The sequence below is a fragment of the Lepidochelys olivacea genome (assembly GCF_965140295.1).
Source record: "Lepidochelys olivacea isolate rLepOli2 genome assembly, chromosome: 6".
In the NCBI taxonomy this organism is placed as follows: domain Eukaryota; kingdom Metazoa; phylum Chordata; order Testudines; family Cheloniidae; genus Lepidochelys; species Lepidochelys olivacea.
The window spans coordinates 34,852,445-34,869,483 of NC_140416.1; positions in this window are offsets into that span (position 1 = coordinate 34,852,445).

The following is a 17,039-nucleotide window of genomic DNA, read 5'->3' on the forward strand; positions in this document are numbered from 1 at the left end:
GTATCACTTTGCCAGGTTCTGGTGCTGCATATACTGCTGGATAATGCGTATGGTGTTTAATGTGCTCCTAATTGCCAAAGTGATCTGAGCGGGCTCCATGCTTGCCATGATATGGCATCTGCACAGAAAAAAGGCGCGGAACGATTGTCTGCCGTTGCCCTGACGGAGGGAGGGGCCACTGACGACATGGCTTACAGGGTTGGCTTACAGGGAATTAAAATCAACGAAGGGGGTGGCTTTGCAAGAAACTGAATGGCCCCCTCCAGGATAGAACTCAAAACCTCAAGGATAGAACTCAAAACTGGGTTTATCAGGCCATTGATTTCACAGAGGGAGGGAGGAGAAAATGAATACAAAACAAATCTGGTCTATTTCTTGTTTTGATCTACTTCATCTATCTTTATACATCTTGCTGGCAGCAGACTGTGTAGTATGACCGCTAGTCATCGTCATCTCCTGGGTGCTCGGCAGAAGACGGTGCAGTATGACGACTAGCCATCATCTTCTGCTAGCTGCAGGTTAAAAGACAGTGCACTGCCGGTACGACTCAATCGCCACGAGACGAAACTTAAAAGGGAAATGACCTGGCTGAGTCACTCCCACGTTTGCCCAGGCCCCCGGTTAAAAGAGCACCCAGGACTACATCTACGACGGCTACCAGTCATATTGAACTGTCTGCTGCCAAAAGGCAAACTGCTGCTGTGTAGCAATGCAGTTCCACGTCTGCTAGCACCCAGGAGACATACGGTGACGGTTAGCTGAGCGGGCTCCATGCTTGCCGTGGTATGGCATCTGCACAGGTAACTCAAGAAAAAAGGCGCAAAACGATTGTCTGCCCTTGCTTTCAAGGAGGGAGGGAGGGAAGGGGGGCCTGACGATATGTACCCAGAACCACCCGCGACAATGTTTTAGCCCCATCAGGCACTGGGATTTCTACCCAGAATTCAAATGGGCGGCGGAGACTGCGGGAACTGTGGGATAGCCACCCACAGTGCAACGCTCCGGAAGTCAACGATTGCGACGGTACTGTGGACACACTCCGCCGACTACATGCACTTAGAGCATTTGTGTGGTGACACACACAATCAATTGTATAAAAACGCTTTCTACAAAACCGACTTCTATAAATTCGACCTAATTTCGTAGTGTAGACATACCCTAGGTATCTAAATGGGCTTCCTCACTCGTGCCTTGGGTCCTGATTCTGTAATGAGCTCTGCGGCCCTCTCGTTGCAGGATCAGAGCCTCAGTGATTTGAGCCCTTGAGTGGAAGGTGATGAGGAAAAGCACTGTATGGAAAAGATTTTCAAAAGCACAAATGGCTGTTTAGCACCCAATTCTCCACTGCCATTTGTGCCTTTGCAGTATCGGTGAAATGGAATAATAAAATTTAATAATTTGGCAGAACAGTGTTTGCCTCAACAGATGTTTGAGGAAGCAGATATTTCTTGTTGTAATACTACTCTTCTGTACTAAGAATTTTCCAAGTGTAACTAAAACTATCACTATAAACTTCTGATCCAGAAAAAACTGGACTGTTTCTCTCCACAGCTATAGAAACAAAGTAAGGCCTGGTCAGCACTTAAAAGTTTTACTGGTATAACTATCGGTTAGGGGGCGTTTTTTTTTTTTTAAACCAACATATTTATGCCAGTACAAGCCCCAGGTTAGACTCAGGTTATACTGGTATAAAGGTGACTTATACTAGTATTGCTTATTTTGGTTTCTAATATAATAATTTTCCCACTTAACATCAAAGCTGTCTAGTATAGACAAACCCTAGGGAAAAAAAACAGTTAACTTTAAATGACAACCTGCAGGTTAAAGTTTTCACTTCTTTTTAATCAGGTTGCAGGATTGTTTCTGAGCCTCATATAAAGTATAAGATCAGGCCTTTTGTGTTTACTGATCATGTCCCTTTCATGCAGGTTGCTGATCCAGAGGCTGATGACAATATCTGTTGTCTTGTTTTTTGTCACCCAAATAGGTCACTGAGCATGCATGACACTGACACAGCTCCTTCAAAAAGATGAAAAATCACAGCATCCATGTGGTGAGTGCATCGGAGTATGTTATTTTTTCTAAGGAGATGATTAAATGACAGTGGGCAATTAGCAGAAAATACAAGAAGTTTTAAGTAGTTTTAATGTGCATGATATAGTTAAAAACAAATTTCAGTTAGTGTGGACAGCAAAAATCATATTTGAACTACGGAAGGATGTTGACTGCCATCAGAATATATCTCATTTGAATGGTCTCAAAATATTTAATGTTATGTTTCCACATAATAATAAATAATAATAATTCTAATTACTATCTGTCATTTTAAGAATTCCGCCTAGTCAGCATAAAACACTGCTGTGCTTGGAAAACTAAAAGGTTTAAATGTTTTTGTTAGGTGTTTTGTTCCTTGTTAATCATCTAACAGCCCAATTCTGCAAACATTTATGCATGAGCTTAGAATTAAGTTAAGCTCACGCATTAATGTTTGGAAGCGAGGAGCCATGAAGCACATACCAGGGCAAAGAACTGGAGCTGACTGGTAGAAGGAAACTGTCCAGTATGGGAGAGGGAGTAGAGAGGGAGTGAGGTTGAATATCTCTAACATGCTAACGACTAAGTAGAATTGGCAAGAACCCACAGATCTTGCACTGATTTTGACTTGCTTTTGAACCTGATTCTCGTCTTTCCTACTACTGGCTTCTCTAGATTCCTCTCAGCTCAGCTGCCCTGTTAAGTCTGAGGTTTCCTTTCAACCAAGTTTTTAAGTTGACTAAATCACATGGGGCTGCAGAGTTGGCCAAATAAAATAAAACACAGTTCTGATATGGGTCTGAGGCAGATGGGTTGTTGGTAAGCACTAAATGGCCTAAGGAGCGTTACAAATATTATTAAGTTAGGTGTTTGCCCTAAAATATAGTTATGAACTAACAAAATACCATAACTGTGCAATGCTGGAACCAGTCCCTCCCTCAGACCTCTTTAAGCCCTGCTCTCAAATCCTGACCCCTCAGGTCATGTCTACAGTAGGAAAATGTGTCATGTTAGAAAATATGTTCATTAACATGTTTTAACTAACATGATGTTAAACATGATTTTGCCTTAAATGTGTACAAGGACAATCATATTTAAAAATGTTGGATAATTGTGATCAATTTGTTGCAGACAGTTAACACATTTTTAAACACTACTTGTCCCTGACTACATTAGTGCAAAGTAATATTTTATGTCATGTACAATAAAACATGTTAGTTAACATTTTTCTAGCATGACTCTCCCCCAGTGTAGGAATAGAGAAACTGTTTCTCTCTCTCAGCTGTCCTGAATCCCTGTACTCTGTCTGTTTGGCTAATTACCATTCCAGTAATCCCTCCATATTCACTAAGAATGACTTGTTTCTTTTCTACAGCAGTGGAGATACAGCACTGTCTTTGTAACACTAGTGTATCAGGACTCTGCTTCTCTCTGATGACAATGAACTTTATTCAAAGACAGCAGAACCTTGCTTCTCAAAGTGAGCCTATGCAAAAACAAGTCAGGAAACCCAAAAGACCGTGATTCTGTCACACTGTTTTTCGTCTGAGTTTTTCGTCTGAGTTTTAGTGACAGTTTCCCCCCCTGCCATTTCTGAAAGCTGTAGGAATATAGGACCAGATAAGACCTGAGTGAACTATGGTTTTAAATTGAGTTTGGATGTTAGCAAGAATAATCATCTCAAAGCATGTGACCAAAAAGAATGAACTCACAAGAAAGGAGGATTGTTTGTGTCTTTGGAATACCAGGGTTATCTTATTTAAGGCTTGGGAAATAAAGAAAAAATGGTTAATTGGGCACCAGGTGCAGTAAATAATTGGTTAGAAATGCTTAGTCCAAAAAAAAAATGTGAAAGTCTTATAAAGGAAAAAGAGTTGGAGAGCAGAGTGCAGCCCTAAACTCCTTCAGCTGATTGCAGCTAAGGTTCAATAACCAGCAGTGACATTACTTGTTTTGCTTTTTTATACACTATAGCAGTTTTTTTAAGGGGTTCTATGTCAGAGCTTTTCCTCACACCTTCAGAGTCATGCAATATAACTCCCTGGCCTGAACCTGTTTTAAGTATTTTGGCCAATGCTTATAACTGTGTTGGTTTATAGGGTATAGAATATAGGGGTGTGTGCGTGCACGCATGCTTATATTTGTATTTTGGATGTAACCAACACTAAGTAGTCTTTGGACTAATAAAGAAATGCTTGTGAGGAAACTGAGTCATGGGAAACCTTATTTATGTTATTGAGATATTATTTCCAGCAGAAGCAGTGGAATGTTGTTTGTGACCTCCCAGGTGTTCAGTGTCAAGAATTTGCTGATTATATATATATATATGGAAAGTGGAACCTTTGATTATTTATATATATGTACACACACACACATTCTCTCATTTTTATATATATATATAAATAAATAATGGGGGGGAGGGGAATATGTGACTAATGGGATACATTATTCTTCTGGTAAAAAAGTTAGTTGAGCAGTTTTTGGTTTTTTTTTCTCCTTTCCCAATATCACAATCGTGGATTATGGGTCAAGATGGCAATGCTGTAAGGGCCTGCATTTTTTGCAAGATCCTGATCCTACAACTGTACGGACATCTATACATGTGATTAGTCTCTTTAGAAGGCCCAATGGGTCTACTCACATGTGTAAAGAAAGTTACATCAGTATGTCAATCTTGCAGGATCAGGGCCTAAAAACAGATGACAGAGGACAAGCCCTGCAATGTGCTTTTCATGGCTAGTTCTCTGACATGGAGGCTCAATGACCTCAGCAGGTCGTTATACATACCAGATTGTAGTTTGCCTTTGGTAAAGAGTTAATAAACTGGTTTAATTGTACAATTTTCAGAAGAGAATTAAAATTTAAGCAAAATGGCTGCTAATAACCCATTTGTCCTACAGCCTCACTGATTCTAGTTTTTCTTAACAACGAATCCAAGCGTTTTCACAAGACAGCCTAGTGGTCTCAGCCCATCACTTAACCAAGCTCAAACAGCAAAGAGCTGCAATGAGGTCTTGTAATACTAAGACTCATTACTGTTAATAAATACACTACAGTATATTTACAAAACAAGCACTTACATTTACAAAACGCAAGCTATAAACTAAAGTAAATGAACAAAGGATACCTTCTGGTGTAGTAGCTGTAGTGTTTTTGAATTGTCCATTCACTCACATGCTTGCTAATTCATAAAATTTGGTAGTCCATAATGGGTCTGTCAGTCATGAATATGCATTAGAAAGGTTCTGCTGTTTTAACACTGACCTGTTCTTCTCTCTTTTCCCATAATGTCACAGATTGGTTGGCCCTTTAATGGGAGTTGGGCTTAGCTTGGCTTATGATGGATCACCTACCTAAACCACCCAGCTGACTCAAATTAATTGTCAAATTCAGCTGGGGAAGAGTTTGGGTGATTTCCTTAAAGGGCTGGGAGAGGAACTGCCAGAAGGAAGTTGTCTTTTGTGGGTTGGTCTATGCTACAAAGTTAGGTTGGCTTCACTAGATCACTCAGGGCTGTGAAAAATTTCATGCCCTGTGTGATGTAATTAAGTCAACATAAGCCCTGGTGCAGACACTACTAGGTCAATGGAAGAATTCCATCAGTCTAGCTACTGTCTCTCAGGGAGGTAGATTTCCTACAGTGATGTAAGAATCCCTTCTGTCGTTGCAGTGTCTATGCTACAGCTGTGCAGCTGTAGCATTTCTTTTGTAGACATATCCTGTGACTGGCCTTGCAGGGAAAGGGCAGCAGGGAGAAGGAGGCTCCTGAGGCAGGCTCTGGAGAGGGTCAGACCCCAGGCAGATGGCCTGGTATTAAACTGGACCTAAAGATCCAGCTTGTAAGGAAACCAGCTTGGGTTGAAGGGTAGCCCTGGACGGGTGGAAGACACTTTTGTTCTATGTTTCTTTTGACACTGTTGTTTAAGTTTATCAGCACCGTGTCTGGGGGTGCTGAGAGAGTCTGTCAAGAGTCTCTTTGAAGAGAAGGTAGGCCTCGGGCTGAGATTGCTGACACAAAGCTTGTTAAAGAGAGAGACTTCAAAAGCCCTGCCAGAGGGGGATTAAAGATCCCTGAGGAAACCAGTGGGGGTGAGTTGTGCCATGGGAGGCCACTAGGAAGTGCTTTGGACTTGGAGGTAGACCCTGCCACAAGGAACAAAACATACATTTAAATTCTTATCCCTTATGCAAAGCTAGTTAAACAGCCTTTACAGAGGAATAGATACAAGAGAAGAAGGGACCAAATCCTTCCCTTGTCTAACATGCACCAATACAGCTGGCCTATGGCAGCCATACAGGGTATGTCTACACCACATCTGGAAGCGAGCCTCCCAGCCCAGGTCCACCAACTTCTGCTAGCGCACTAAATATAGCTGTGAAGATGTTGTGTTTCGGGATCTCAAGTTGCATCCCGAGCTGCAATGTTGAAGCAATGTCTACACAGCTATTTAATGCACTAGTGCAAGCCACACTTACACAAGTCTATGGACCGAGAGGAGGAGGCTCACTTCCAGATTCAGTGTAGACATACCCATAATGTCTGATTAGAAGAGGTAGCCTGATACCTTGTCCCACTTTGAACAGGCTTTTTTATGGCCAAAGCATGCCCAGTTTGAAGATCTACTGGCAACAGCTCCTTCAATTCTGTGGACACCCCACATACAGTCTTAGTAAACCTCCCTGAGGCCTGCAGGGCTCAGGGCTGGCAGTGGTTCCACTACATTTTAGGCCTTCTGTAAAGGACTTCCTTGGCAAGTCCTTGGCAAGACTTTTTTCCCCTCTGCAAAAGAATGATCACAATAAATACAAACCCCCACAAATCTGGTGGAGTTAATGTGAAATATTCTGGATGAAAACTCTAATAGGTATATTTTGTTCCTACACAAAAGAATACCTGCAGTTTACTTCTGAATTTTATGAGAAAGAGGAGAGGAACAGGAACAGGTCCTTGATATTAAAACTCAGAATAATTCTTGTAAAATGTATTCTTCAGTGTATACTGAACATTCTGCAGCAGCAGGTGCATTTTAATGTCTGCCATAGCATTCATCTTTAATAAATCTCCCCTCCTTTCAAAACAACTGTGTCCTGTGACTGAAATGATCCTTGTAGGTCTTCTCTAGTATAATAATGTCATGAATTCACATGAACAGAAATAACTTTTAAATATTTTTAAAAGGCATTCCATAATGCATCCGTAAGCTTTGTGCAGCATTATAAACTGTGATGTCTAAACCAGTACAGCCATTGAGCAGTGTGTCTAAATCCAGCTAATTTTTGAGAGAAGCTATAGATCTAACATTAGGGAAGAAGAATAATGGCAAGCAGATGGCTCCACCTAGTGTTCAGTATCTTTCTTAATCCTCCTTTTTATCAGTTTCCCAGTAGAGGGCTCCTGTTATCTCATATCTTAACAACTGATGATTGCACACCTGAAAAGAGTTAATTAACTTTCCATAATCAATAAATAACTTTCTATAAGCAATTACAGTTACTTTGTAAGAGTCAAGAAGGTAGTATATAACGGTGAATATTTGAATTTATTAGAGATTTGATATAATTTAAAAAGACCTACTGGGAAATAATAAATAATATCAGCTACTTAATATCTCTCTGTCCTTTCCCATGGCCAAAAGAGAATGTGAATCCTCCTCCCCTCTTCACTTAAACGTTAAAAAAAACAGTCCCACCATCCTCCAAAAAAAGTCTGTGGATCCTTATATCACACAGGTTTCAGAGTAGCAGCCGTGTTAGTCTGTATTTGAAAAAAGAAAAGGAGTACTTGTGGCACCTTAGAGACTAACACATTTATTTGAGCATAAGCTTTCGTTTGCTACAGCTCACTTCATCAGTGCCACAAGTACTCCTTTTCTTTTTGTATCACACAGTGTCTTAAACGGCTTCAGCGGTCTCCCTTCCTGGAGCTGGGACTGGACAACAGGGGATCAGTTAGTTGAGATTGCCCTTTTCTGTTCATTTCCTCTGAAGCACCTGGCACTGGCCACTCTCAGAGAGAGGATACTGGACTAGGTGGACCATTGGTCTGACACAGTACGGCCATTCTTATGTAATTGCAGTTAAATAAGCCCTTTCCCACTTAAAACAAAAAGAGGAAACCTTCCACATTTGGCTATAATTTACATTAGTCCACATAAAACCCAGACTTGATAATGTTCACAAACTCTGTAATATTTTTTCCAAGTGTCTTTGCATGCACACCTAGACATTAAGCAAAGTTCTTACAGGTGGCATATAAACCTTTCGATTACCTTTTAATTCTAACATCCACCCTGAGACTTCAGTCCAGATGTTTGTATTACTGGCAACGTGTCCTGGTAAATACCATTTATTTTTCTAGGTAGTTTCTCACTGAGGTTATTTGCTTTGGCTTGTTGCATCCACAGATGGTTTAATACTGCATAACTCTCACTGCTTCTCTCTTCCAAACTGCACTTCTATAATTATGACACATTTGAAGTCAATTTTCTTGATAGGATGTCCTGGGTCTAAGTTTTGTCTTCACAGAAGTACATATCTGAGTATGTCTATGCTGACAAGAAAAACCCATGGTACTAAATCTCAGCGTCTGGGTCATTTGACTCAGGCTTGTGGGGTTCAGTCTGTAGGACTAAAAATAGCAGTGTAGACATTCAGGGTTGGACCAGAGTCTAGGCTCATAGGCCCTTCCCCTTCACTGAGTTTCAGAACACAGGTTCCAGCCCATGTGGTAACTGCTATTTTTAGCACTGCAATCCAAGCCTTGCAGCCCCCAGTCAATTGACCCAGACCCTGAGACTCAGTGTTGCAGGTTTTTCTTTGTAGTGTAGCTATACCCATTTAGACCCACTGTGGTCTCCTAATTAGTTATTCCATCTGTTTTCTATCTAGTCTAACAAATTGTCCAATAATATATGCTCTACTCTTGCTGTGATGGTTTTACAAGTTTGATTTCTTTTCACATTTCTAATGTGATTCTTAGTTATCTGCTTAGATGTAAATTCATGCCTAGTTCTGAGATGCACATCAATATCATTCTACAAATCTGTGGGATCACCCTCTTTTTGGTGTTGTTGTTGATAAGTTGCTTTTTCTCAGTCCACACCTGAATTTTGATTCAAAGACAAGAGATAAAAAATGCCTCTGCTCTTCTTACAAAGGGGCCTTCAGCTGTTTGGTATTCAATGTCATGTTACTGTTACCTGTGTTTTGGCTAGGATTTTCAAGAGTGTAAAGAAGTCTGCCAGTGTAATTCCTTTAAATCAAAGCCATGATGCCCATATAAGGACTGATTCCCAGTGCTCCTAAATGCTCATTGAATTCCGTGGAAGTTTTAGATATGCAAGAACATATTCTTCCCCACTGTTGGATAGGGGATGAATGAGTTAGGAACAGACGTCGTGAATAAGTCAAAGCAAGTAACTTATTCAGTGAATTTAGCTTCTCATTTTTCCTGCTTGCATAATGGCAGCTGGCAGGACTATCTTTCTTTAAACATGCGAGATTCATTTTAAAAAAATTCTCTACTCTCTATTGATCATGTGTATTTGAAATTCATGCTCTGTTGCTTGAATGTGCTTAGTCAGATAAGACTGTGTTCAAAGAGTACAGTAGAACCTCAGAGTTATGAACACCTTGGGAATAGAGGCTGTTCGTAACTCTGAAATGTTCGTAACTCTGAACAAAACATGATGGTTATTCTTTCAAAAGTTTACAACTGAACATTGACTTAATACAGCTTTGAAACTTTACTATGGAGAAGAAAAATGCTGCTTGACCTTTTTTTTTTAGTAGTTTACGTTTAACACAGTACCATACTGTATTTGTTTTTTTGTCTCTGCTGCTGTCTGATTGTGTACTTCCAGTTCCAAATGAGGTGTGTGGTTGACTGGTCAGTTCATAATTCTGGTGTTTGTGACACTGAGGTTCTACTGTAGTTATCAATGGTTTGCTGTCAAACCAGGAGAACCTATCTATTGGTGTCCCACAGGGACCAGTCCTGGGTCTGGTACTAGTCCACATGTTCATTAATGTCTTGGATAATAGAGTGGAGAGTATACTTATAAAATTTGCAGACGACACGCAGCTGGGAGGGGTTGCAAGTAATTTGAAGGACAGGATTAGAATTCAAAATGACCGTGACAAATTGAAGAATTGGTTTGAAATGAACAAGATGAAATTTGATAAAGGCAAGTTGTGTTAGGATCTGCAGGCCCCATGCTGAACCAGGGCTGGGAGTAAAGTAATACTGGGCTAGGGAGACCTCCCCCCTCAACAGGTTCATGGCATATTCTCAGTGGAGGAACAGTTTAAAAGGACACTGGCAGCCCAGGAAGAAGGGTGAAATGAGCTGCATCCAGCCCCAGGAATGAAGGCTGATGCTCAGAGCTGTGTCAGGAGTGGCAGCGGCTTAGTGAAGGCTGTTCTAGCAGCAGGGACTTGGACTACCTCCTCCGCAACTTTGGGAGCTGAAAGCCCAAAAAGAGATTGATTGAACAGGCCACTAAGATTGAGGAGAGTCTGCTAAGCCAGTGACCATGCCCCAAGCGGAGGAGCTCCAGACTGGTAAGAAGGGACCCCAGGGAAAACGTATTTTGGGGTAGCTTAATAACTGGTCTTGATGCTCTGATAAACTCCTAGGGCCCTGGGTTGGGACCTGGTGGACGGGATGGGCTTGGGGCCCCCTAACTTCCCTCTTTCTCCCCTCCCCCCCATAATGAGAGAACCTCTGGGGGAGCAACCAGAGCATGCAGGAGTGATTGAGGCCACTGCCAGGGCCCCCTCTGGGATGAGTAGGCCAGCAGAAGCCATAAGGCCAGGATCTGGTCACTAAGCCAGCTGGTCATCAGACCTTCTCATTAAACAAGTGCAGAGTAGTACACTTTAGAAGAAAAAATAAAATGCACAGATACAAAATGGGGAATAACTGGCTAGGCAGAAGAGGACAGTGGTGTGCACTCACACATGCGTGTATGCACACACATGACAGTTCATTTAAATACTTGGCATAAAATAAGTGTACATCTTTATGTTAATTTCTTAGTACAAAACCCACTGTGTTTAACAAAAGAAATAATAATAAGAAAACAGGTTCATTCATAATATATTATCAGTTTCAGTTTGGTTATTGGTTAATGAGCTATGGTAGATTATTTTAAAAAGTATTTAACAAATTATTTGTTGAAATTACAAGACTGTCAAGGCATATAATATACTCAACTGTGCTAAATGTCACAAGAACTCATATAAATGGAAACATCACAAATGTTTCTCATCATGCTTTTAACATGAAAAGAAAAGAACAAGTCAATCTGGAGATGATAGTAGTAGTGTTGGCCCCAATCCCGTCAACAGTTATGCATGTGTTTAATTTACTACTGTGAGCCGTCCTTCAGGTGCATGTTTGCAGGGTTGGGGCCTTTGTGCCAAACAGGAGATCTAGGTTTCCCTGGACCCAGTCAATTGCTTCCTGAATTGGCAGGAGGAATGGGTATTTCATAACACTTGGCAGCATTCCCTTACATAAAAGGATTATTGAAATGGAGGACACTTAGTTCTGCAACAGGTGTTAATTTACAAACACATCAGTTCTGAACACATTTCAATCCTGGTTGCTGTAGGAGATTGGGGAAATTGGGTGTTTTGGTCTAGAATGACATGGGACTTGGAGGCAGTGAGGCTGGAGAGGAAGAGGTGGAGCCTTGGAGCCAAGTAGCTCCACTAAATGGCTTTGCCAGGGGAGCCTAAATGTGCTTCAGCTGGTACTCACACTGACAGGAGGTGTCTTTCAGTGCAGCATACCTTTTATTAAAGCTGCCTTTCCATTCCCAGGGAACTCATACACTTATTTTTTAAAAATATTTTTGGTAAATGTGGTGCTTATGGACAGAACTAGTGCAAACAGTCACTGTACAAGTTTCCCTCACTTACCTCTGCGAATGTAGTTCTTGTCATGATTAGGCCTACAAATTTACCCTCATCGTAAGCTTAACTATGAAAAGTGAGTGAACGTTCATAAAATGTCATAATAACAAATGTTGATGGAAAAAGGTGCAAAAAAGAGACAGACTGGATTAGTCCAAACAAAAAGGTCTAATGATATAGTTCAAGGACTGTGTTAAGATCATGCTTGGTAAACAAGAATGGTGTAAGACTGGAAATCAACAAACCAAAATAGGTGTGTTGGAAACCAGGCCTAATTGGTACACAAAATAATAAGGTGATGGGCTATTCCACCCATTATTCCCTTTTGAGATCCTTTTAAAAAAGAGAATTGTGGTGGGGGAGTGACTATTGTGACGCTGAGTGACTGAAAAATGAGAGAAGGGGGAAGAAGAGAGCTTCACCATCATTGCTGTCACCCCAACCGTCTACTGGGACCCTGGACCCTTTTCATCCTAATCCTGAGAGATGTCCTGGCCAGACCGGGCTGGAGAGAAGGACTCAGATGATATAGCCACCTCCACTGGCTTGGGCTAAATCCCAAACACAACCTGGGATGTGAGACTTCGTCTACCCCTCCTCCTTCCCCCTTCCCTCTGTGTCCTTTTCCTTCCCTAATTCATTTCTTTTCCTTCCTATCTGTCTCCTTTTCTCTTCTGTCTAATAAGAGTGTATCTTAGCTAGCCAAGACTGCTTATTTTGCAATGATGCTATCAATCTGTGATCGGAAAGACAGCTAAATGTCTTGCCCTAAACAGCCGGACCCTGGTACAACATGACAGGTCTCTGGGTGGCTGTTACGACTCTATGCTGTAGCCTTAGTTTTTCTAGCAGCAAAGTTGATAGTAAAAGTCAGCACCAGAGAATCTGCATTTCCTATCTGTGCTGTGTTCTTTTCTCTTCCTTCCAGTGTGTGTTTTGTTTTCTAGGAAATGGGGTCAGATTTTAACAGCTCCAGCCCTTTTCAGCTAATTTCTTCTCTTTTCCCCACAGAAAACAATTATTATCCTCTTTGATACTGTAAAGGTTCCTTCCCCACTCTGAACTCTAGGGTACAGATGTGGGGACCTGCATCAAAACCTCCTAAGCTTACTTTTACCAGATTAGGTTAAAACTTCCCCAAGGTACAAACTATTTTACCCTTTGCCCTTGGACTTCTACTGCTACCACCAAACTTTATCTGGGTTCCTGAGAAAACGTTGTTTGGAAACGTCTTTCCTCCCAAAATCCTCCCAACCCTTGCACCCCACTTCCTGGGGAAGGTTTGGTAAAAATCCTCACCAATTTGCATAGGTGAACACAGACCCAAACCCTTGGATCTTAGAACAATGAAAAAGCATTCAGTTTTCTTACAAAAAGACTTTTTAATAGAAGAAGAAGAAAAAAGAATCACCTCTGTAAAATCAGGATGGTAAATACCTTACAGGGTAATTAGATTCAAAACATAGAGAATCCCTCTAGGCAAAGCCTTAAGTTACAAAAAAGACACACAGACAGAAATATTCATTCTATTCAGCACAGCTATTTTCTCAGCTATTTAAAGAAATCATAATCTAACACATACCTAGCTAGATTACTTACTAAGTTCTAAGACTCCATTGCTGTTCTGTCCCCGGCAAAAGCATCACACAGACAGACACAGACCCTTTGTTTTTCTCCCTCCTCCCAGCTTTTGAAAGTATCTTGTCTCCTCATTGGTCATTTTGGTCAGGTGCCAGCGAGGTTACCTTTAGCTTCTTAACCCTTTACAGGTGAGAGAATTTTTCCTCTGGCCAGGAGGGATTTTAAAGGTGATTACCCTTCCCTTTATATTTATTACAGATACCATCTAAGAGATTGTCAAACAAGTGGGTTTTTCCTTTAAAGATTTGCTCCAGCTGAAGGGAACATGAACAAGGGATGTTGTTAAAATGAAAGCCATACTTAATGTTTTCCATTTAAAATGCTCTGATTTTCCTTATTTTTCTGTATCTTTAATAAAAGGATTTCAATAGCATGTTTGCCATAGTACTAAGTAGTAGTATCTGTATGCCAGACCTTATTTAATACTGTTTAACGTTTGCAGTGACTGGGCAGTCTGGGTCATGTTAACACCTTTGACACTTTGGGTCCATTTATTCTATCTAAATTAATACAACACAACTCAGACCAAACATGATATCCTGGGATAACCTACTTTTCTAGTTGTTGGCTTATTTTGCCAGAACTTGTGGTGGGGGGAGGAGAAGTGCTCATGGGTGGCAGGTGGAGGCCCCCTCTCGAGAGACTAGCCCTCAGCTCCACCCCTTCCGCCCGTGCCCTCCCCATGGCTGGATCCATTTATACTTATCCAGTATTTTTCCCCTCCCGAAGGGGAAAAATTGTCTGATATCATATCATATTGACTGATAGTTTTCTGTTTTGTAGTGTTTTCTAGGTAATTTTTTTTGTTTAAAATGTAACGTCTATCAAAGGAATAGTCAATTTTTATATATTTATTTAACATACTGAAAAATGGCATTTCTTATAAATGCTGAAATATTTAATTGCAAAATGATGTAGACTTGATCTGGAAGTATTTACTTGATGTAAGTAAATACTTCAAGTAAGACTTGATCTGCCCCAGAATGTATTTAGGAGTCTGGTCTATAAAATGTGCAACATATAGTTTTACTACCATACTATAATTAAGGAAAGTGGCTGATATTCTATGTATATCATAATTTTTATAATGTATTTACTTTTCTGCCTTTCAGTTCCTTGATATGCAAATATTTTTCTCACTGAATATTTTAGCATTGTACAACATCGACTGGTCTAGTGTCCTTTCTAGGGAAGGTGCGAACAAAGAATTATGTATCTACTGACAAAACATTTTGACTAACATTACTTTTTTTTTGACAGACTAATCTAATTATTTCTATGTGGCAGACTACCACCTTCTGAGGCTGTATGTTATTCTGTTTTGTATTGAAAACAAAAAAGATATTAACCGACAATATAACCAACACAGGATTTAGTTTGCTGCCAACAAATTGCTACCACTTGTAATTCTAATGGAAAATGTGAAGTGGTTCTTCCTAATTTGCATAGTTCTAAATTACATTAAAACTGGGGTAGAAATAGTTGTTTCCATTGGCTGCGTTAAAATGTGTGAAAAATTATAATGCTGCGTTTGGAGCCTTTACGTGGGGGTTCGTTTTAGATAAACTTCTTAATTTCAGTTATAGTTAGAAAAGGACATACTTTCCCCCCTCCCACATCAAATAAAATGCAAGGAGAACAAATTAATCAGCATGTTCTCCTGCTTTTCAGAAACTGCTGTTGGGCTGCCCCTGTAGGTTCAATATTTGAACGTAGTTCAAACAGCTGGAAGTCTAGGGGCTGCACCACTTCCTGCCCCCTCCAGCCCTCCTGGCTGCTTCCCACAGGAGAAGAAAATAGTTGTCTAGTCACCACAGAGGGGGAAAAAAAAGGCGAGCAGCATAGCTGTATGGTGGACCACTGGATGTATGTGCCATGCTTGCCCACCCCTCAGACAGGCCCCGTTAACAACAGTAAAACTTTATTACCAGCCATCTGCAGTGGCACTCATCAGCAATCCTACAGTAATAAGTCACTGTGTGCTTGCATGCTAGAGGAAAAAGAAACTTTGCTAAGGCTGTAAGAAAATAAATTTAATTTTCAAGCTGTGAAAGTAGTGCTGTTAGAAATTGATGAAAATGTCCCCATGGAGTTTTGCACACAATTGTTACTAATTCGTTTTGCAGACATTTTCATGTCCTCAGTTTTGTTTTGGGGGAAATGGCCTCACTTTCTCTGACTGGCTTTCAAAAATCCATGAGGAGATTCATGACTTGAGCATTTTTATGGAAGTACTTAGACTCTGCGGTGCCCTCCCCCAGACCTGGTCCACTGGATAAGAACTGGATTCAGCATGTGGCTAACTTTAAGCACGTGCTTAGTCCCGCTGCATTGTGTCATAAACACATGGTGGATAGCCAGAAGGACCAAAACTCTGTTCCCACTTCTGCCAGTGACTGACCTTAATACTTTGTATGGCTTTTAACAAATATTTTATTTAGTTATGAAGTATTGGCCTGCTCCTGATGTGAACCCCACTGAAGTCAGTGTGAGTTTCCATTGACTTCAGTGAACTTTGGGCTGGGCTGTCAGTCAATAACATCATCCCCATTTTAGAGATGGGAGAAATTGAGGTTCTTAAAAGTTAAGTGGCTTGCCAAAAAATCAATTGCAGAGTCAGGATTAGAACTCAGGAATCCCAGCTCTCTGAATAGTCTATTCACACACTCTTTCTGAGAACATCAGACTTGAAACTCTGCCCCAAACCTGATTTGAATCTGAACCATTTGTTCATTTTTCTTTTAAATTTTCACACTCTTCTGCCCTTCCTGGTTTCACCAAGGAGTACTAAATACTGCAGTGAAGTTTGTTCTTGCAGTATTTCCATTCTGGGCCAAACCAGGAAATACTGAGAATGCATAAGCAGCCCTGGTTTTGATAGACTTCCAGGGCAAAAAGGTTGAGCTAGATCCTTGTTTGAACCTTTGAGGTTCACCCATCGCTAGTTGTTGCAAATAGGAAGGTATGAGGGAAGAAAGTACAAAAATATCATTAGTGTCTTCTTAATTTAACACATAACTCCTTATGTTTGTCTGTTCCACATTGTATTTAGCTGTGAGACACTGAATACCTTTTCCAGATCTGAAAAAGAGACTTGCATAAGCTCAAAAGCTTGTCTTTTTCACCAACAGAAGCTGGTCAAATAAAAGATACTGCCTCACCTATCTTGTCTCTCTAATATCCTGGGACCAATGTGGCTACAGCAACACTGCAAACACCTTGTGTCTCTTCTTAATTTAGGAATTATTTGAATAATAACAAAATACATTCTGCTTATGCAAATACCAGTAAGGAAAACGTCTTCATTAGAATACTTCCCATAAAAGAGCAGATGCATCCTGCCTCAAACTCAGGTGGCTTTGTTGGTCTCATAAAAAGCACTTGGCAAATGTGAGTAACGTCATTATCTTCATTTTACAGCTGGGGAGACTTAAGGCACAGAG